Source organism: Schistocerca piceifrons, chromosome 2 (assembly GCF_021461385.2).
Source record: "Schistocerca piceifrons isolate TAMUIC-IGC-003096 chromosome 2, iqSchPice1.1, whole genome shotgun sequence".
Taxonomy (NCBI): Eukaryota; Metazoa; Arthropoda; class Insecta; order Orthoptera; family Acrididae; genus Schistocerca; species Schistocerca piceifrons.
This window is the reverse complement of record NC_060139.1, coordinates 137833498-137855527: the sequence shown is the minus strand read 5'-3', so window position 1 is coordinate 137855527 and position 22030 is coordinate 137833498. Positions and strand designations below refer to the sequence as shown.

The 22030-nt window shown below is 44.8% G+C and overlaps 1 protein-coding gene and 1 non-coding gene across 2 annotated transcripts in view; both read right to left on the bottom strand.

Moving 5' to 3' along the window:
* LOC124775193 (EF-hand domain-containing family member C2-like) overlaps positions 1 to 22030 on the bottom strand; it is a 237019-nt gene that overhangs the window by 84066 nt on the left and 130923 nt on the right. The gene's annotated exons all lie outside the window — the stretch shown is intronic.
* On the bottom strand, positions 935 to 1009 carry Trnal-caa. Its single transcript has one exon. It is a non-coding gene; the product is annotated as a tRNA-Leu (tRNA).

Here is a 22030-nt window from a genome sequence, read left to right as displayed (position 1 = left end):
TACAAAATTGCTTTGCTTTTAGCAAAATCCCTGCGCCTCTTCACTGATGGCGATTTAATAAAAGAATGTTTGGTAGTTGCAGCGGAACATATGTGTCCACCTCAAATTGAACAGTTTCGGATTGTGCCATTATCTAACATGACCATTATGCGTCGCATACAGGACATGGCAGACGAAGTCCAGAGCCAGCTTGCAAATATCTGTAAAGATTTTATGGCGTATTCTCTAGCTCTGGACGAAAGTGTTGTTATCACTGGAACAGCGCAGCTTGCCATATTTATTAGAGGTGTTAATAGAGATCTTCAGGTGAGCGAAGAGCTCCTCGATGTAGTAGCCATGAAGAACACTACAACCGGAGGTGATATATTAAGTAGTGTTGAATAAAGTGTTGAAAATATAGGATTGTCGTGGAATTCGTTAGTAGCAGTGTCTACAAACGGTGCACCAGCGATGACAGAGAAAATATCAGGTTTCGTTGCGCTGTTCAAGGAGAAAATGCAAAAACTGACCATGCCGAATGCAGGGAATAAATCAGGTTTCGTTGCGCTGTTGAAGGAGAAAAAGCAAAAACTGACCGTGCTGAATGAAATAAGGGGCGTTCACTGTGTGATCCACCAGGAAAACTTTTGTGCAAAGAGTATCACTCTAAAAAATGTGATGGTTGTTGTTGTTCGTACAACCAATTATATAAGGAAGCATGGACTACAACACAGGCAATTTAAAAGCTTTCTTGAGGGTGTAGAAAGGCAGTATGGTAGCTTGCCTTATTACAGCGAGGTCCGCTGGCTTAGTCGTGGCGAATTATTAAATCGACTTTTTTGCCTATTAGATGAGATAAATATGTTCATGGAAATAAATAACATGTGTCCAGAATGAGATTTTCACTCTGCAGCGGAGTGTGCGCTGATATGAAACTTCCTGGCAGATTAAAACTGTGCCCGACCGAGACTCGAACTCGGGACCTTTGCCTTTTGCGGGCAAGTGCTCTACCAACTGAGCCACCGAAGCACGACTCACGGCCGGTACTCGCAGCTTCACTTCTGCCAGTACCTCGTCTCCTACCTTCCAAACTTTACAGAAGCTCTCCTGCGAACCTTGCAGAACTAGCACTCCTGAAAGAAAGGATACTGCGGAGACATGGCTTAGCCACAGCCTGGGGGATGTTTCCAGACTGAGATTTTCACTCTGCAGCGGAGTGTGCGCTGATATGAAACTTCCTGGCAGATTAAAACTGTGTGCTCAGTTGGTAGAGCACTTGCCCGCGAAAGGCAAAGGTCCCGAGTTAGAGTCTCGGTCGGGCACACAGTTTTAATCTGCCAGGAAGTTTAATAACATGTGTGTTCCTGAATTGAAAGAGCCTTCATGGACATGTGATCTCGCGTCCTAAGCAGATTTAACTAGCCATCTGAATGCTTTGAACATTTCACTACAAGGTAAAGATCTGCTAATTACTCATTTCATAGATCGAATACGAGCTTTTAAAATGAAATTGACACTTCGTGTGAGTCAGCTGGAAACAGGAAATCTAGCTCATTTTCCTAAATTATCATCCATGAAAGATGTTCACAAAGACTGTGAACATCATTCACATAGTTTAGTTGCCTTTAAGGAAGAATTTGATCAACACTTTCAAGATCTGACAGCACTAGACAGAGATTTTGATCTGTTCGCCTCTCCATATTCAGCAAATATTGAAAAGATTCGTCCTGAGCTGCAACTAGAAATTATTGACCTGCAGTGTGACAGAGAATAGAGACAAATTTCAGAACAGGAAAAACATTTTGTAATTCTACAGACACTTCCCTCAGGATAGATTTCCTCGTTTGCACAAACTGGCGGCTACAATAATATCAATGTTCGGTTCCACGTATGTTTGTGAACAACTGTTCTCTGCAATGAAATGTAACAAGACGCGCCTGAGAAAGGCATTGTCTGATCGAAATTTAAACTGCACGCTGCGCCTACAATGCACAAGAACAATTACTCCGAACATAAACGCAATTGTAAAGGACAAAAAGTACAAGATAACCGAGAATCCCACACTTCAGTGACACCTTTTATTGTGTAACAGTTCACAAATTAATACGAATGTAGAGGCAGACACTAAGCTAATAAAATTATGTGACACGTGTACATTCTCCTTTATTTGTTTCATTTGTCGCAGTAACAATTCGTGAGTGATATCCCTGCAAGGTGGCCGCAGATTTACATTGACTGGCGGCAGCTGTTGTGTGCCCCACGTGACTCTCCCCACTTTCCGCTCTGGTCCGGTAGTGGGGGTAGCGTGCTCCGCGTTGCTCCGTGCTCGCGCCTTGCTGCTCACGGCTTGCTCCGCGAGCACGTATGTTGTGAAGCCCTGTCCTAGTGCAACTGATGTGGTGGATCCGCCCTCAGAGCAGGGTGAGTGGCGGGTGGTAACGCTTTTGCGTCGCTCGAGGTGGAGGGCCAATGTGGAGACAGGCAGCGTGGTCTCGTCCATTCACTCTGTCAGTGGACAGGTGGCGGCTCTTTCAGCAGAGTCCGAGCAGGCACACGGGGAGAGGGGTTTACTAGTTATCGGCAACGCCAACGTTAGGCGCGTTATGGAGCCCCTTAGCCAGACAGCGTTCAGAGCTGTAAAGAAAGCCAATGTGCACTCGGTATGTCTGCTGGAGGGCCTCATCCGATATGTGGAGGCGGCCATGCCTGGGGCTATCCAGTGTGCAGGATGCAGTCATCTGCAAGTTGTGGCTCATGTCGGTTTCAACGACGCGTGTCGCATTGTTCTAAGGCCATCCTCAGTTCATACAGGCGGCTGGCGGAGATGGTGAAGACTAGTGGCTTCGGATGTTGGGCGCAAGCAGAGCCCGCAATTTTCAGCATTGTTTCCACAGTTGATCAGGGTCCTTTGTGTTGGAGCCGAGTGGAGGGCCACAACCACAAGCTTCGTCGACTCTGTAACGTTCTTGGCTGCAGATCTCTAGATCTGCGTTATAGTGTGGGGATTCGTAGGACTGCCCTTGATAGGTCAGGGGTGCACTACACAAAGGAAGCAGCTACTAGGGTAGCAGAGTACTTTGGAGTGCACATGAGGGTATTTTAGGACAGACAGTAGTTTGAGGTGCTCTGATAAACATTCGCCAGTCGGTTGACAACAAGAAAAGTTCGACGAAGTTCAGAATAAAGACACTTCCACCGTCAGCATGTTATCAATAAACTGTCGAAGTATTCGTAATGAAGTTCCCGAATTTACTGCCCTGCAGGAAAGTTCTTTCAATCACATTATTCTTTGGACCGAAAACTGGCTGAAATCCGAGGTGGAAAGCTCTGAGATATTAATCAAGCCGTGGAACTACATCGAAAAGACAGATTAGAGGCCACAGGAGGTGGAGTGTTCACTGCTCTTGACAAAATTATTGTCTCTATTGCGATCTAATTTGAGTGTGATATTGGAGTTATCTGGTCGCGTGTAACAGGTGTAGGTGAGACCAAGTAAATTGTTGGACGTTTTTGCTGGCCACCCTGTTTCGCTGTGACAGTTGTAGAGTCATTCAAAGAAAGACTATGGCCACTAGCGTGTAAATACACAGATCATGGAGGCGACTTCAACCTACCAACTATAGACTGGGATGTCTATGGATTCATTGCCGGGAGTGGGGGGGTTAAACAGTCAGTCATGCGAAATACTTCTGAAAACTGTGTTGAGGAGCTAGCTCGGCAGCCCATTCGTAACGGAAATTATTAGATCTTGTAGCTACAAATGGGCCGCACTTTATCGACAATGTCAGTATAGAAACGTGGGTTAGCGATCATGATGTCATTACAGCAAATACGGTTACGAAAGCCAATAAATCAGTTAAGAAGGCTGGGAGGGGCAGCCTAGTGAGTTGTACATTCTGAACATGCGTAGGCCAGGTGCCCGATTTTCGTGTCCACTACTGGTCAGAACACGTGACAGCGAGCCAAGGTTTTCATGCAGGTGAAATCCCATTGCCCTACACGAAGCATCAAATGCGCTTCGCTACGGAGTGTAGATGGAAAGACTACCTGATGAGACTCATTCCTCATATCAAGAAATCACACGAAATCCTGAGCTGTTAGAACATAATTCATGCCTGCACATTCTCAGTACTGGGTAGGTCGTTAGGTCAGCCTAATCTCATTGGCAAAGTCACTGATGCAGTAAACGGGAAATCTTATACAGAGTGACATGTCTCAGCATGTGTCTTAAAACAAATGGCGTTCTGTTGGTCGAACTCAGGATCTGGACCAGGCATGAGCCTGAATAATGCATCTGTGTAGGCATGGTGACTAATAGGTTAGTATTCAGTGTGATAATTGTATAATGACATGAACAGGGTCCACCACTGTAAGTGTTGCGTGATTCGGCTGGTAGTGACTACTGGGGACCAACAAAGCCAGCAGGTATTTGTGATCAATCACCAGACGAAACTTCACGGCCTACAGATATGTATGGAACTTGTGAACAGCTTGTACAACAGGAAGAGCCCCCTTTTCTATCAGACGATAGTTCTGCTGAGAGGAGTTCAGATTCTTCGAGAGAAAACGTGACATGGTATTCGGATCTGTCTTAGTCCAGTTTTATTCATACTGCAAGGCATCCGTTGCTAGTATTAATGGTTTCCCTGAGGAGTACAGGACTAAGGAAAGTGCTGAGTTGAGTGCCTGTTTAAGGGTGCAGAATGTCTTATTGCGCTCTGAAGACCAGATAAATTTAGCTCCCATCTTTTGCAGTGCATTTAGAGTATGCAAAAGTTGGGTTACGTTAGTGGTAAACCGGAGATCCTGTCGATCTCAAAAATGAGATCGACAGGAAGTGCAAATTGGCTAAGCAGGGATGGCTAGAGGACAAATGTAAGGATGTAGAGGCTTGTCTCACTAGGGGTAAGATAGATACTGCCTACAGGAAAATTAAAGAGACCTTTGGAGAGGAGAGAACCACTTGTATGAATATCAAGAGCTCAGATGGCAACCCAGTTCTAAGCAAAGAAGGGAAGGCAGAAAGGTGGAAGGAGTATATGGAGGGTTTATACAAGGGCGATGTACTTGAGGACAATATTATGGAAATGGAAGAGGATGTAGATGAAGACGAAATGGGAGATACGATACTGCGTGAAGAGTTTGACAGAGCACTGAAAGACTTGAGTCGAAACAAGGCCCCGGGAGTAGACAACATTCCATTAGAACTACTGACGGCCTTGGGAGAGCCAGTCATGACAAAACTCTACCATCTGGTGAGCAAGATGTATGTGACAGGCGAAATACCCTCCGACTTCAAGAAGAATATAATAATTCCAATCCCAAAGAAAGCAGGTGTTGACAAATGTGAAAATTACCGAACTATCAGTTTAATAAGACACAGCTACAAAATACTAACGCGAATTCTTTACAGACGAATGGAAAAACTGGTAGAAGCGGACCTCGGGGAAGATCAGTTTGGATTCCGTAGAAATGTTGGAACACGTGAGGCAATACTAACCTTACGACTTACCTTAGAAGAAAGATTAAGAAACGGCAAACCTACGTTTCTAGCATTTGTAGACTTAGAGAAAGCTTTTGACAATGTTAACTGGAATACTCTCTTTCAAATTCTGAAGGTGGCAGGGGTAAAATACAGGGAGCGAAAGGCTATTTACAATTTGTACAGAAACCAGATGGCAGTTATAAGAGTCGAGGGGCATGAAAGGGAAGCAGTGGTTGGGAAAGGAGTGAGACAGGGTTGTAGCCTCTCCCCGATGTTATTCAATCTGTATATTGAGCAAGCAGTAAAGGAAACAAAAGAAAAATTCGGAGTAGGTATTAAAATTCATGGAGAAGAAATAAAAACTTTGGGGTTTGCCGATGACATTGTAATTCTGTCAGAGACAGCAAAGGACTTGGAAGAGCAGTTGAACGGAATGGACAGTGTCTTGAAAGGAGGATATAAGATGAACATCAACAAAAGCAAAACAAGGATAATGGAATGTAGTCAAATTAAATCGGGTGATGCTGAGGGAATTGGATTAGGAAATGACACTTAAAGTAGTAAAGGAGTTTTACTATTTAGGGAGTAAAATAACTGACGATGGTCGAAGTAGAGAGGATATAAAATGTAGACTGGCAATGGCAAGGAAATCGTTTCTGAAGAAGAGAAATTTGTTAACATCGAGTATAGATTTAAATGTCAGGAAGTCGTTTCTGAAAGTATTTGTATGGAGTGTAGCCATGTATGGAAGTGAAACATGGACGATAACTAGTTTGGACAAGAAGAGAATAGAAGCTTTTGAAATGTGGTGCTACAGAAGAATGCTGAAGATAAGGTGGGTAGATCACGTAACTAATGAGGAGGTATTGAATAGGATTGCCGAGAAGAGAAGTTTGTGGCACAACTTGACTAGAAGAAGGGATCGGTCGGTAGGACATGTTTTGAGGCATCAAGGAATCACAAATTTAGCATTGGAGAGCAGCGTGGAGGGTAAAAATCGTAGAGGGAGACCAAGAGATGAATACACTAAGCAGATTCAGAAGGATGTAGGTTGCAGTAGGTACTGGGAGATGAAGAGGCTTGCACAGGATAGATTAGCATGGAGAGCTGCATCAAACCAGACTCAGGACTGAAGACCACAACAACACAACAACAAACCGGATACAGTACTTTTAGACTGTGAGCAGGAGGCATGTTGTCAATGGTTGTAGGTGCTGAAAAATAGGCAGAATCTGAGCCTATATGTCCCTCGCATAGCCTAGACCCAGAGAACAGAGATTGGGAAACTTTGTGCATAGTTCATCGACACCTTAAGATCGAATCTCAGGGAAAACTAAGTGGATTTTTTCATTAACTGAGAAACTGAATTCGAGAAAACGAATAAGACAAAGATATCATCAGTGTTTATTGAACTGATAACCAAGAAAGAAATTTCCAGAATTAAATTTTCACTCTGTTGCAGAGCGTGCGTTGATATGAAACCTTCTGGCAGATTGAAATTGTGTCCAGGACCTAAACTCGAACATAGCACCTTTGCCTTTCCCAGGCAGGGACTGTACCATCTGAACTACCCAACCACGACTCATGAGCCGTCCTCAATAAAGAAATTCGTCTGACTACACACTTATAAAAACTTCAGTCTGAAAAAATCGTTTCTTATGTAAGTTATGACTACTACACTCCTGGAAATTGAAATAAGAACACCGTGAATTCATTGTCCCAGGAAGGGGAAACTTTATTGACACATTCCTGGGGTCAGATACATCACATGATCACACTGACAGAACCACAGGCACATAGACACAGGCAACAGAGCATGCACAATGTCGGCACTAGTACAGTGTATATCCACCTTTCGCAGCAATGCAGGCTGCTATTCTCCCATGGAGACGATCGTAGAGATGCTGGATGTAGTCCTGTGGAACGGCTTGCCATGCCATTTCCACCTGGCGCCTCAGTTGGACCAGCGTTCGTGCTGGACGTGCAGACCGCGTGAGACGACGCTTCATCCAGTCCCAAACATGCTCGATGGGGGACAGATCCGGAGATCTTGCTGGCCAGGGTAGTTGACTTACACCCTCTAGAGCACGTTGGGTGGCACGGGATACATGCGGACGTGCATTGTCCTGTTGGAACAGCAAGTTCCCTTGCCGGTCTAGGAATGGTAGAACGATGGGTTCGATGACGGTTTGGATGTACCGTGCACTATTCAGTGTCCCCTCGACGATCACCAGTGGTGTACGGCCAGTGTAGGAGATCGCTCCCCACACCATGATGCCGGGTGTTGGCCCTGTGTGCCTCGATCGTATGCAGTCCTGATTGTGGCGCTCACCTGCACGGCGCCAAACACGCATACGACCATCATTGGCACCAAGGCAGAAGCGACTCTCATCGATGAAGACGACACGTCTCCATTCGTCCCTCCATTCACGCCTGTCGCTACACCACTGGAGGCGGGCTGCACGATGTTGGGGCGTGAGCGGAAGACGGCCTAAAGGTGTGCGGGACCGTAGCCCAGCTTCATGGAGACGGTTGCGAATAGTCCTCGCCGATACCCCAGGAGCAACAGTGTCCCTAATTTGCTGGGAAGTGGCGGTGCGGTCCCCTACGGCACTGCGCAGGATCCTACGGTCTTGGCGTGCATCCGTGCGTCGCTGTGGTCCGGTCCCAGGTCGACGGGCACGTGCACCTTCCGCCGACCACTGGCGACAACATCGATGTACTGTGGAGACCTCACGCCCCACGTGTTGAGCAATTCGGCGGTACGTCCACCCGGCCTCCCGCATGCCCACTATACGCCCTCGCTCAAAGTCCGTCAACTGCACATACGGTTCACGTCCACGCTGTCGCGGCATGCTATCAGTGTTAAAGACTGCGATGGAGCTCCGTATGCCACGGCAAACTGGCTGACACTGACGGCGGCGGTGCACAAATGCTGCGCAGCTAGCGCCATTCGACGGCCAACACCGCGGTTGCTGGTGTGTCCGCTGTGCCGTGCGTGTGATCATTGCTTGTACAGCCCTCTCGCAGTGTCCGGAGCAAGTATGGTGGGTCTGACACACCGGTGTCAATGTGTTCTTTTTTCCATTTCCAGGAGTGTATATGTTGTCACCCTCTTAGCAATTGGGTGAACCAAGTTCTGTAAATGCATTCCAGTTAACAAAGGAGGCTGAATTTCTCGAATCCACTCGAAGAACTACGGTTTATCTAAACACGTGATCAGTCAACAGTTTGAGTGGTTTCTCCGATTAAGGATTAACTAGAGTTTGAATTTTATGCACTGTCAGACGGTCACATGACGTCTTTGTTTTCCGAGAAGTGCGACAATTAGAAATACTGCTAGTGTGTCCTCGTTTGCTACTACAGAAACAACCATCTTAGCTTAAGGCAAGAAAGTAACGAACCTCGGGAATTACGTAACACTGAATTCTGACTACAGTTGCTTGATGGAGATTCTGAACTTAAACTACAGTGTGAGGAAGTTACTTGCCTCTTTTGCTCCACGGGAGCGCACATTCGTGACCTTGGTTGTTCACAAGAACTATTCTTTGCTTTAGCCTGCTTCCTTGCCTGACGTACCGTTTGTTTATCCCTCTCTGCCGTACAAAAGGCGGAAACCTTAGAGTATGCTTGTCAAGGTGCTGCAGTTTTTGAAGTGTATTCTAAGCCTTCTGCAATTCTAGGCTCTTCTTCCGAGGAAGGACCTAACTTCTTTGTCTGGAGCATATAGAATAACCTAGTCCGCGCAACTCAATCGATATACAAATTTCTGGATACTGCAGGTGACGGTCTTTCTCTTTATAGATCTGTTGCTTAATTTCGTGTTCAGATCTCTTAAGGCTGGTTCAAATGGCTCTGAGCACTATGGGACTCAACTGCTGTGGTCATCAGTCCCCTAGAACTTAGAACTACTTAAACCTAACTAACCTAAGGACATCACACACACCCATGCCCGAGGCAGGATTCGAACCTGCGACCGTACCAGCAGCGCGGCTCCGGACTGGAGCGCCTAGAACCGCACGGCCACCGCGGCCGGCTCTCTTAAGGAATTTCCTTTTAATAACATGTACATGTTCTTATTAGGTGCAACAGACAATTTTAACTTCTTGGCACCACTGATGTATTTCTTGAAGGACTGTTTCACACACTTCTTTCAGATTAATCTGGAACTCCCCTTCACAGAGACCGTCATGGTGCTGGCATGTGTCTCTACTCACACGAGCGCTTCATTGTCCTGCATTTTTCCATATACTAGGTCTAGTACCAGAACGCAGGGAGACTTACACATCCCTATGGACAGCCTTTTGGAAAGTATTTGTAATGGTCTCTCCTGGGCACGACAGAGTTGCTTCTCTGTTTTGACGGCGGTTCTAAAACAACTGCATACGCTGATGGGCAGTCCACGTCCTCTGACGGTAAAAAAAGAGCTGACCACCATAAGTGATCGAAAGGGCTTTGCGATATCAACCATTATGACTGCAACACATTTATACAGAGCGTTTTCTTTGTGCCTTCCGCCCCATTTACAACGCCTTCTGTTGACTTCCCACTTCTGAAGCGCATATTGTTGGGACTTGATTTCATAAATAAATCTTTTCTCTCGTATTTACGGATAGCAACTTTTACAGCACTTTCCTTAAGATATTGAGAAGGCAAATTGGTCTGTTACAGGACTTTGAGCCTTGGGGATCATTGTTTTCACCTTTTTCATCAAAAAATATCAGGATAATATTCAAGGCATTGGAGGTTGTATTCTGTCGGGATAGAGAAGGGATCTCGATGCTTTCATAGAGGAAGTGAGAGGTGCTGTTCAGCCGGAGGGCGAGACTGCATTCGCTTTCATATTTGTAACGGTACCATAGCTTGCTGGCACCAAGCGAGGTCATCCAAGCGCAGGAAACAGTAGGTAACAACAACCTGAGCAGCTGTCTCTGAGGACGAGGCTGCAATCAAAGGTAAAGTCGTGATTAATAAAATGGATAAAAGGCAATAGTGGAACGAGACACTGTTGTTTTCACACATTTAACTCGGAAGTTACCACAAGTATCTGAATTTAATCGCAAAAGTCGTAATAAGTATCGAAGTAAGGACAGGAAGGTGAATTAGTGAGAGAAGTGAAGCCGCGTGGCTGGTCAGTTAGTGCCACCTTTTTTTGGGGGAGAGAGAGAGAGAGAGAGAGAGAGAGAGAGAGAGAGAGAGAGAGAGAGAGAGGCCAGTTTCAAGCAGTGGTGCAACCACTTGGCCAGCTGATCTGGAAGCAGAGGAGCGTTTCCCAGATTCAGGACGAAAGCGTAAAGTGTAGGCTCTAACTTAGTCATTTTGGCAGTCAAAGCTGATGGATTCACACACTGATATGTGGTTTCCTTGATATAAGCACTCTATTAATAATTATAACAATTAAGATCGCCCGCATCTCGTGGTCGTGCGGTAGCGTTCTCGCTTCCCACGCCCGGGTTCCCGGGTTCGATTCCCAGCGGGGTCAAGGATTTTCTCTGCCTCGTGATGGCTGGGTGTTGTGTGCTGTCCTTAGGTTAGTTAGGTTTAAGTAGTTCTAAGTTCGAGGGGACTGATGACCATAGCTGTTAAGTCCTATAGTGCTCAGAGCCATTTGAACCATTTGATTTGAACAATTAAGATCACGGGACAAATAAAGCATAAGCGTGATCTGCTCTACCTGTGACGATTTATTCCACTGTGGCTTCTTATATCCAACAATTGTTTGATGAGTATCGATATAATAAATGTAGCTTTGTTATCCCGCATTTGATTATTCTCGACTATGTCCCAGTGGCAACCTTTCAGAGAATCTAATATGATTGTGTAAGGTATGTACACTACTGGCCATTAAAATTGCTACACCAAGAAGAAATGCAGATGATAAACGGCTATTCATTGGACAAATATATTATACTAGAACTGACTTGTGATTATTTTTTCACACAATTTGGGTGCATAGATCCTGAAAAATCAGTACCCAGAACAACTACCTCTGGCCATAATAACGGCCTTGATACGCCTGGGCATTGAGTCAAACAGAGCTTGGATGGCGTGTACAGGTACAGCTGCCCATGCAGCTTCAACACGATACCACAGTTTATCAAGAGTAGTGACTGGCGTATTGTGACGAGCCAGTTGCTCGGCCACCATTGACCAGACGTTTTCAATTGGTGAGAGATCTGGAGAATGTGCTGGCCAGGGCAGCAGTCGAACATTTTCTTTACCCAGAAAGGCCCGTACAGCACCTGCAACATGCTGTCGTACATTATCCTGCTGAAATGTGAGGTTTCGCAGGGATCGAATGAAGGGTAGAGCCACGGGTCGTAACACATCTGAAACGTAACGTCCACTGTTGAAAGTGACGTCAACGCGAACAAGAGGTGACCGAGACGTGTAAGCAATGTCACCCCATACCATCACGCCGGGTGATACGCCAGTATGGCGATGACGAATACACGCTTCCAATGTGCGTTCACCGCGATGTTGCCAAACACGGATGCGACCATCATGATGCTGTAAACAGAACTTGAATTCATCCGAAAAAATGACGTTTTGCCATTCGTGCACCCAGGTTCGTCGCCGTCGAGTACACCATCGCAGGCGCTCCTGTCTGTGATGCAGCGTCAAGGTCTCCGAGCTGATAGTCAATTCCGCTGCAGACGTCGTCTAACTGTTCGTGCGGATGGTTGTTGTCTTGCAAACGTTCCCATCTGTTGACTCAGGGATCGAGATGTGGCTGCACGATCCATTACAGCCATGCGGATAAGATATCTGTCATCTCGACAGCTAGTGATACGAGGCCGTTGGGATCCAGCACGGCGTTCCGTATTACCCTCCTGAACCCATATTCTGCTAACAGTCATTGGATATTGACCACGCGAGCAGCAATGTCCCGATACGATAAATCGCAATCGCGATTGGCTACAATCCGACCTTTATCAAAGTCGGAAACGTGATGGTACGCATTTCTCCTCCTTACACGAGGCATCACAACAACGTTTCACCAGGCAACGCCGATCAACTGCTGTTTGTGTATGAGAAATCGGTTGGAAACTTTCCTCATGACAGCACGTTGTAGGCAGAGGTGTACAAATTCCCCTTGCAGCCTGCTTGCCCCTAGCACCTCTGCAACCATTCATGCAGGTCAGCCTGCCGCGATGTAAACACAAGAGTGCGCGTGTACTGAGGCATAGTGGGCAATGCGGGCGATACGGGCTCCCGCAAGCCCGGGCTACCTGGGTTCCCGCAAGCCTGCCAAGCTTCACGGGACCCGCTCAGCTTGCTGCGCCTGACAACAAGTTGCGCTGTCAAGCTACCGTGACTAGAGTAGCCAGGTAGTTAGCCTGCAGTTCATTTATCGCAACGGTGGAGGCAGCACAATGAATAGGTCGAACTTTAGTGAGATTGAAAAAAAATTGACAACTGGCGAATACATGCTGGTAACGAAACAGAGCACAAGTGCCGCATGGGAAACGTTTTCGTGTGTTTATGAGGCCGCTTCAAGTAAATCGGTAGGTGTGTCTCAATGCAAACTATGTAAAAAGCTCTTAAGTACTTATTCGGGAACCTCGAGTATGTTACGACATGTGTGCAAATTTGACAAGCAGTTCCCTCACTCCGTAAATATCTTGAAAGAGGACAAAGATTTAGTGGCCGAAAAGTGCGTCGATATGTGTGCTAAGGACCTGAGACCATTTAGCAGTATAGAGGGAGAAGGATTTCTTAATTTAGGGCAGACACTGATCGACATAGGTAAAAAATATGGCTCAGTTGATATTAAAAATGTTATGCCTTCCCGAGTGACAGTAGCTAGGAAAGTTCAAACCTTAGCTGATAAAGTGCGCAGCAAAATGCTCCCAGATATAGTGCATGCGATTCGTTCTGGTATATGTGCCAGTACAATTGATCTATGGACAGACAATTACAAAGGGGTGCATTACATGTCCGTGACAATGTATTACATAAATTCAGACTGGCGTTTGAATAAATATGTACTAATGTGCTCTGCGTTTCCTAACTGCCCAAAAACTGGCTCGAATATTCGAAACGAGTTGGAAGATGGCTTAGAAACTATGGGTGTTTCTCGTGAAGACATTGCCAAAATTACGTTTGTCACAGACCAGGGCAGTAACATTGTCAAAGCTCTCGAAGTATATCAGCGTCTTCCATGCATGGCTCATAGTATAAACACAGTCTTGAAACATGTTCTGAGCGAACAGTTTTTGAAAGAAAATGTTCCAAATACACTCCTGGAAATGGAAAAAAGAACACATTGACACCGGTGTGTCAGACCCACCATACTTGCTCCGGACACTGCGAGAGGGCTGTACAAGCAATGATCACACGCACGGCACAGCGGACACACCAGCAACCGCGGTGTTGGCCGTCGAATGGCGCTAGCTGCGCAGCATTTGTGCACCGCCGCCGTCAGTGTCAGCCAGTTTGCCGTGGCATACGGAGCTCCATCGCAGTCTTTAACACTGGTAGCATGCCGCGACAGCGTGGACGGGAACCGTATGTGCAGTTGACGGACTTTGAGCGAGGGCGTATAGTGGGCATGCGGGAAGCCGGGTGGACGTACCGCCGAATTGCTCAACACGTGGGGCGTGAGGTCTCCACAGTACATCGATGTTGTCGCCAGTGGTCGGCGGAAGGTGCACGTGCCCGTCGACCTGGGACCGGACCACAGCGACGCACGGATGCACGCCAAGACCGTAGGATCCTGCGCAGTGCCGTAGGGGGCCGCACCGCCACTTCCCAGCAAATAAGGGACACTGTTGCTCCTGGGGTATCGGTGAGGACCATTCGCAACCGTCTCCATGAAGCTGGGCTACGGTCCCGCACACCGTTAGGCCGTCTTCCGCTCACGCCCCAACATCGTGCAGCCCGCCTCCAGTGGTGTCGCGACAGGCGTGAATGGAGGGACGAATGGAGACGTGTCGTCTTCATCGATGAGAGTCGCTTCTGCCTTGGTGCCAATGATGGTCGTATGCGTGTTTGGCGCCGTGCAGGTGAGCGCCACAATCAGGACTGCATACGACCGGGGCACACAGGGCCAACACCCGGCATCATGGTGTGGGGAGCGATCTCCTACACTGGCCGTACACCACTGGTGATCGTCGAGGGGACACTGAATAGTGCACGGTACATCCAAACCGTCATCGAACCCATCGTTCTACCATTCCTAGACCGGCAAGGGAACTTGCTGTTCCAACAGGACAATGCACGTCCGCATGTATCCCGTGCCACCCAACGTGCTCTAGAAGGTGTAAGTCAACTACCCTGGCCAGCAAGATCTCCGGATCTGTCCCCCATTGAGCATGTTTGGGACTGGATGAAGCGTCGTCTCACGCGGTCTGCACGTCCAGCACGAACGCTGGTCCAATTGTGGCGCCAGGTGGAAATGGCATGGCAAGCCGTTCCACAGGACTACATCCAGCATCTCTACGATCGTCTCCATGGGAGAATAGCAGCCTGCATTGCTGCGAAAGGTGGATATACACTGTACTGGTGCCGACATTGTGCATGCTCTGTTGCCTGTGTCTATGTGCCTGTGGTTCTGTCAGTGTGATCATGTGATGTATCTGACCCCAGGAATGTGTCAATAAAGTTTCCCCTTCCTGGGACAATGAATTCACGGTGTTCTTATTTCAATTTCCAGGAGTGTATATTAGCCATTCTTAATACAGTGCGGGCTACGATTTCGTACTTCAAGAGAAGAGGTCTCTGTGTGAGACTGAACTCATCTTTAAAGCAGTGGGTTTCAACCCGTTGGAATAGTTATTTTGACATGCTTGTATCAGTCCATTCTCAGATTGATTCAGTGAAGGCTGTTTTACATAATGAAGGTGCCTCTGATAAGATGCTGGGCTATGACCACCATATAACTGGCCAGCTTATAGAATTTCTTAAGCCGTTTAAAGAAGCCACAGTTGATCTAGAGAGTGACAAGGATCCAACCCTACATTTAGTTCTACCGTGGTTTTATGCCTTAAAAACTCACTGTACCGTACGGGATAACGATGAAGAGGTTTGTAATTTTATTCCATCTGAATATTATAGAACCACTTGTGAAATATGTATGTTGAGAAAATGTATTTTCAGGACATTAAACCTTTGAAACAAGCCGCTGATGCCTTCCTAGAACAGAAAATGTGCGTTAGTATGTTGCATAAAATTGCAACGTTTATGGTGGCTAACTACCGCACATTAAGAAAGTTAACCGAGGATGAAAAAATTGAAGTTTACCAAGCAGCACGACAGATGTGTGCTGAAGGTAAGCTCCTAAGATAATGCATATATTCTTCATCTACATGTACATGGTTACTCTGCAAGACACACGCAAGTGCTTAGTTGAGGGTTCATCGAACCACTTTCAACTTATTTGTCTCCTTTTCTCGAATTTCGCGCGGGATAGAACACCTACAGCTCTCCGTCTGAGCGCTGCTTTTTTGTATTTTATTCTGATGATCATTTCTTCCAATGTATATGGGACTCAACAATATCTCTTCGAATTCGGAGGTGTAAGTTGGTGATCGAAATTTCATATATAGATCGCGCCACGTCAAAAAACGCCATTGTTGAAATGATTACCACCCCAACTCTTGTGTAATTTCCGCGACACTCTTTCCCCTGTTTTACGATAATACCAAACCAGCTGCCCTTATTTAGACTCTTTCGACCTCTTCCGTCAATAGTAAGGCTCTCCAACTTCGTAGCAATGCTCCAAAAGAGTGTTTTGTCATTAAAACGCCTACAGCATTTTCTGTGTGTCCAGTCCTATTTAAGTAGGTCGTAATTGTAATCAGAGGTATTAAGTAGAATCTACAGCCTTTAGATTTGACTGGTTGATCTTGTAAACGAAGTTTAACGGACTTAGTTTAGTACACACAGGGATAACCTCGCTCTTGTCATTATTTATTGCCAAGTGCTAATTTTCACACCAAAAATATATACCTTATTTAAATCGTCCTGCAGTTAGTTTTGATCTTCTGGTGACTTTACAGGACGATAAATGATAGCATCATCTAAAACCTATTATAATTTCAACTATGTGTAGTACGATCTTCACATTATTCTGCAAATATTAATTGGAACCTGTACAGTTTCAGTACAAGTGCCCAATCACAGCAACCAAGAAACAAATCCAGGGCCGTACAAAATGGCGAAATTTGAGGACTGGGCAGAAGAGCCTCCTCTCCTACACGATGAAGTCAACAGATACTTGCAAGAACACTGTGTGAACAAGGGAGATATTCTACAGTGGTGGAAAAATAACTCTCAACGACTTCCTCGACTTGCGTGTGTGGCAAGAAAAATATTAAATATACCAGCCATTAGTGCGTCTAGTGAGAGAATTTTTAGTTGCGCTGGAAACCTAATTAGCGAAAAACGATCACGTCTTAATGCAGACAGACTTAACAATCTCGTCATAATTAATTCAAACACTAATCAGCAGACACATTGAAAATACAGTAGAACATTAAACGGGAAACTATGAGTTTGAGCGCAAATTTACTAATTAAGAGTGCAGATTTCTTTCTTGTGCTTTCTGGGCGTCAATTTCTGAGATAGAAATTTTGTAATGCATACAGTTCATTTTTATTTTAGACTAAACTTTTTGATTTAAATCCTTCCAAGTGACATTAATTATTGTTTGTAAACCATTTTCTGTTACTTGGGTTTGCAAAAGTAGCCAAATATTTTTAGGAGTATCTGGTTTGGCCTAAATAATACTTTCAGGGGAACTGAAGGAAAATTTGTAAAGATTTTATGTTGAAAAGTGTTCTGCAAAATAAAATATTCATTTGTGGAGTAAGGCAATACACATTATGAGTTTAAATTACAATTTATTTTGTTGAGTTCCACACACATTGCAAAATGTAATTTTATTTTTGTATTTCTATATTAAGGGGAATCCCACATGCAGAGTCAAGATGCTGAGGACCTAGACACTACAAATACTCCTAAAATGAAGAGCGTCTTTTTCCATGAATGTATTGTAGTAGGAATACAATGGAAACTCTGAGCCACTCTCCACAGCGTCTATATCTGCGTCATGAGGATTCAGACTCGTCGTTTAGGTCTGTGTTATGAGGGTCTAGAGTCGTTGTTTAGATTTGCATCATGCAAGTAAACACTCGTCGTCTTAGTCTGCATCATGATGGTCCGAAATATGGTCCCTCATGATGCAGACCTAGACTACAAGTGTGGACTCTCATGACGCAAACGTAGGAGCCGCGAAAAATGGCTCAGGGTCGCCATTGTATTCCCAGTACTATAGTTTTTAGACGAACTGGATACGAAACAAGTCCTTCGATTTTGTTAAAATGCATTTTGGCAATTTAGAATGATTTTTCCAACTTCGAATGAATTCACAGAACCAGTAAAATACATCCTGGAAACGTAGTTAAATATTTATGTAATTGGTGTCATACTTGGCTGAAACATACTAAAGTTAAAGAATCTAGACTTCCAAAATCTTAATTTGGTTCTCATTGCAGTACAGTGGTTGATAGGGGCGTATATAATTTATTCTTCTGGGGAGGTGACCAATCTTCTTTTTGGGGGGTGGAGGTTCACTTCTTTAGTACAAATATCCATCCGTTTCGGTGTTGAAAAGTGCAGCACAGACTGCATTGCGTTGCCTGGGCATTTATTTATTCCATACTCTCTTAGTCCATCTTCCCTCCCGTATTTTCTCTCTATCCATTTAGTCCTCTCCCACTATCTCTTTGATCACCTCCACCCCCCCCCCCACTCCCCATCCCTTGGCCGGCCGAAGTCGCCAAGCAGTTCTAGGCGCTACAGTCTGGAACCGCGCGACCGCTACGGTTGCAGGTTCGAATCCTGCCTCGGGCATGGATGTGTGTGATGTCCTTAGGTTAGTTAGGTTTAAGTAGTTCTAAGTTCTAGGGGACTGATGACCTCAGAAGTTAAGTCCCATATTGCTCAGGGCCATTTGAACCATTTTTGAACCCATCCCTTGGCCCATCTCCCCCCCCCCCCCACCCTCTATCCTTCTCCTCGTCCTCTCTCTGTTGGATTCCGCCACCTCAGTTCATCTCCTCTTCACCTATCTATGAAAACTCATATATATCTGTCAACTTTTGTGGTGATCAGTGAATCAGTGTCAAAGTTTATTGCTAGGTAGCATTTATTGTAGTACTTTTTGATACGCAGCATTGATAGTTTTGTTTTCTGGTGCGTAAACAAATGAAGTTGAAGGTGTCCCGACAGGGCAATATGCGACATACAAATAGCCATGTGAAAAACATGATTTTCAAGATTGATGCCACAAACATATAACAACTGCCCCTGCGATTTATCTATCGACATGGCAAATGTAAGCTGCACTGGAAATTATAACCGTTTAAAGTCGAATGGCATGTCGGTCGGAATCTTAGTGATATTGGAATCAAACTGTCCTCACCTTTGTACTTTCCTTTTAAAATTGTGGCTTCGATTACGTTGTTCTTTAACTTCTTCCCCGCAAGCCGGGTGCCATTACAAAGACGTGGCTGGTTTACCTTTCGCAACATGATTGCCGATCCGACTTAATTACAGATTGGGAGGCGGTAATCCGGGGAAATCCAGCGAATTTAAAAATTCCGTAGGATAGTTGACTACATCATCTTGGTTAGTAACGGAATAAACCGACTTGTATGTCAGCAATTCGCCAGGTGTCATATTTTGGATCTGAAAATTCATTTCGTTAACATCAAGGTTTTTTGCAGCCAATATAACACGTTCACCCAACCAAAAATGGTTTGCAACTGTTAAATGACATTTGCTGTGCGCGAATTGTCCAACACGATGACTGTGAATGTGTCAGACAGCTCTCAAATTTCAAAAAGATCATAGACATTTCGTTTAAAAGAAATGTCTATACTCATAGACAAATACATATATATATATATACATATACATACATATATACATATACATACATATATACATATATATACGCATATACATATACATATATATACATAAACATATATATACATAAACATATATATATATATATATATATATATATATATATATATATATACATGTAAATATTCAAAAACCTTCTCCATGGAAACATGCGTACATAGTGAACTTTCATGGTAACCTGCAAACGATGTCAAAATCTTTTGTAAGGTACTCTCTTCAATGTACTGTCCGAAATATTATGTAGACAGTGATGTTCCTCTTGATGGTAAAGTGTGCAAAATTTCTTCAAGATCGGAATAAAATTGTAGGTTGGTGTAGAAGTGTGTACGTAAAGTACCCTCCGCCATGCACCATTCAGAATTTTAAGCAGGCAGCGCCCTTCATCCTGCTTTGAATATCAAGTGTGCCAAATTTCATCAAGATCGGAATAAATACGTACAATTTGTCGAGTTCCGTTATGTAAAGGAACCTCTGCCATGCACCATATGAAATTTTATGTAGACTGTGACCTTCCTCTTGGTTTCAAGGTATAGTGTGCAAAATTTCATCAAGATTGTATGCAATACAAACACACGGACACAATGAAAACGCACTTTCAGTTTTTGTCAAATTTTCCAATTTTTCGGTCGATTTTCGAAAAATTTTATTTCATAAAAACCTTGTCCTGAGAATTACGAACACAGCAAAAAAAATTTAGCCGAACTGGTCCAGGCGTTCTCGAGTTTTACGCTTATCAACACATTTGGCAATTAATTTTTATTTATATAGATAAGAAGCCCGAAATATACGCGTAAAGGAAGAATATACAAATAAAACCAATATTTTTTTTACCTGAAATTAATACATACATATATATATAATGTTGGGGTTTGTCTTTTGGTGCTCAGGTAAAATAAAAACTTTTGATTAACGTTCATAATACGACAATGACGCGCGCAGACTAAACGGCTGCGTAGCGCAGCTAAGCAGTAATATGGGCAGGCAAGCAAGTTTCCCGCAGCCTGCCCGGGTTGGGTTCTGCTTGGCTTGGCTGGGAGTGAAGCAGCCTGCCCGTTCTGTTGACAACGAGCGGCGGCCTGCCCGCCTGGCCACCGGGCAAGCATGGGCGGGTTAAAAGCGAGACATGTACACCTCTAGTTGTAGGTGTCGCCTCCAGCGCCAACCTTGTGTGAATGCTCTGAAAAGCTAATCATTTGCATATCACAGCATCTTCTTCCTGTCGGTTAAATTTCGCGTCTGTAGATGTAGCAATTTTAGTGGCCAGTAGTGTAGCTTAATCTCCATAGTCGTATTATACTACAGGAGGGCATATTCAGTTGTATGAGCGATTTTGGAACTAACTGACTGTGTTAACGTTGAAATATACACTCTCTAATCAAAGGTATCCGGATACCCTATGTAATACGAAACTGACCACTAGATGCCACGGGAGGTGGACCAACATGTATAAAAGGAGGCGGCGAGTATTATGTCGTAATTAGAAAAGCAATAACAGCAGAACGGGCCACTCAGTGACTGGATACCTCATCAGTAACAAATCCATCAGGAAAATTCCAGCCGTTCAGGAGCTGCCCAAGATAACTGTTGATGATGTGAATATGAAGTGGAAACGCGAAAGGAAGAATTACAGCTAAATTAAGACCAGGAAGACCTCACGGACTAGAACCGTCGAACGTTGGGGAGGGTAGTTTTAAAAAATCGGTTGAAATTAACGAAAGGAACCGCTTGTGCTATCAGCAGGCCAGTTAGTACAATGATTGTACGTAGAGAGTTAAAAATAAGGGCTACCATGGTCGAGCAGCTCCTCATAAACTCCACATTTCTATAGTCACTGCTAAGTGACATTTGAGAGGTTGCAAAGAGCGACGCCATTGGACAGTCGGTGACTAAAAACGAGTGAATTGTAGTGATGCATTGTGGTATACTCTGTGGCAGTCCGATGGAAGAGAGAACTTACACATCACGCGTGGTGTCAACAGTAAAATACAGAAGAGGTGGTATTATGGTATCGGGGTGTTTTTCTTGATTAGAGTGTGGTTCTCTTATTGCGCTTAAGAAAATCCTAGATGCTGAAGGATACTAACACATTTTACAACATTGTGTGCTGCGTACGGTAGAGGAACAGCTCGCTCATGCTGATTGTATCAGCATTACAGTGCTCCATGTCATCTGTGAGGTAATGGCTTGTGGACAATAACATTCCTGAAATGGACTGGCCTGTTTCGAGTCCCAACCTGTACCCAGTAGAACACCTCTGGGTTGTTGTGATATCCCAGATTTTCTCAGCGTGACTGATTAACGTTTCGGATGAGTTAGAAAGTCGACTTTGCTCCAGCACTCATCGTCAAAGATCATTAGCTTCTGTGGTTTCGTCTGTCGAGGAATAATGGACTGTCATTCCTCTGCAGATACCTCGCTGACAGGGTCCCCAACAGAATTAAAGATGTTGTAAAGGGTTATTAATGTCCACTAACAGTTGTCCAGACACTTCTGGTCAGATAGTGTACAAATGGTTCAAATGGCTCTGAGCACTATGGGACTTAACTGCTGTGGTCATCAGTCCCCTAGAACTTAGAACTACTTACACCTAACTACCCTAAGGACATCACTTACATCCATGACCGAGGC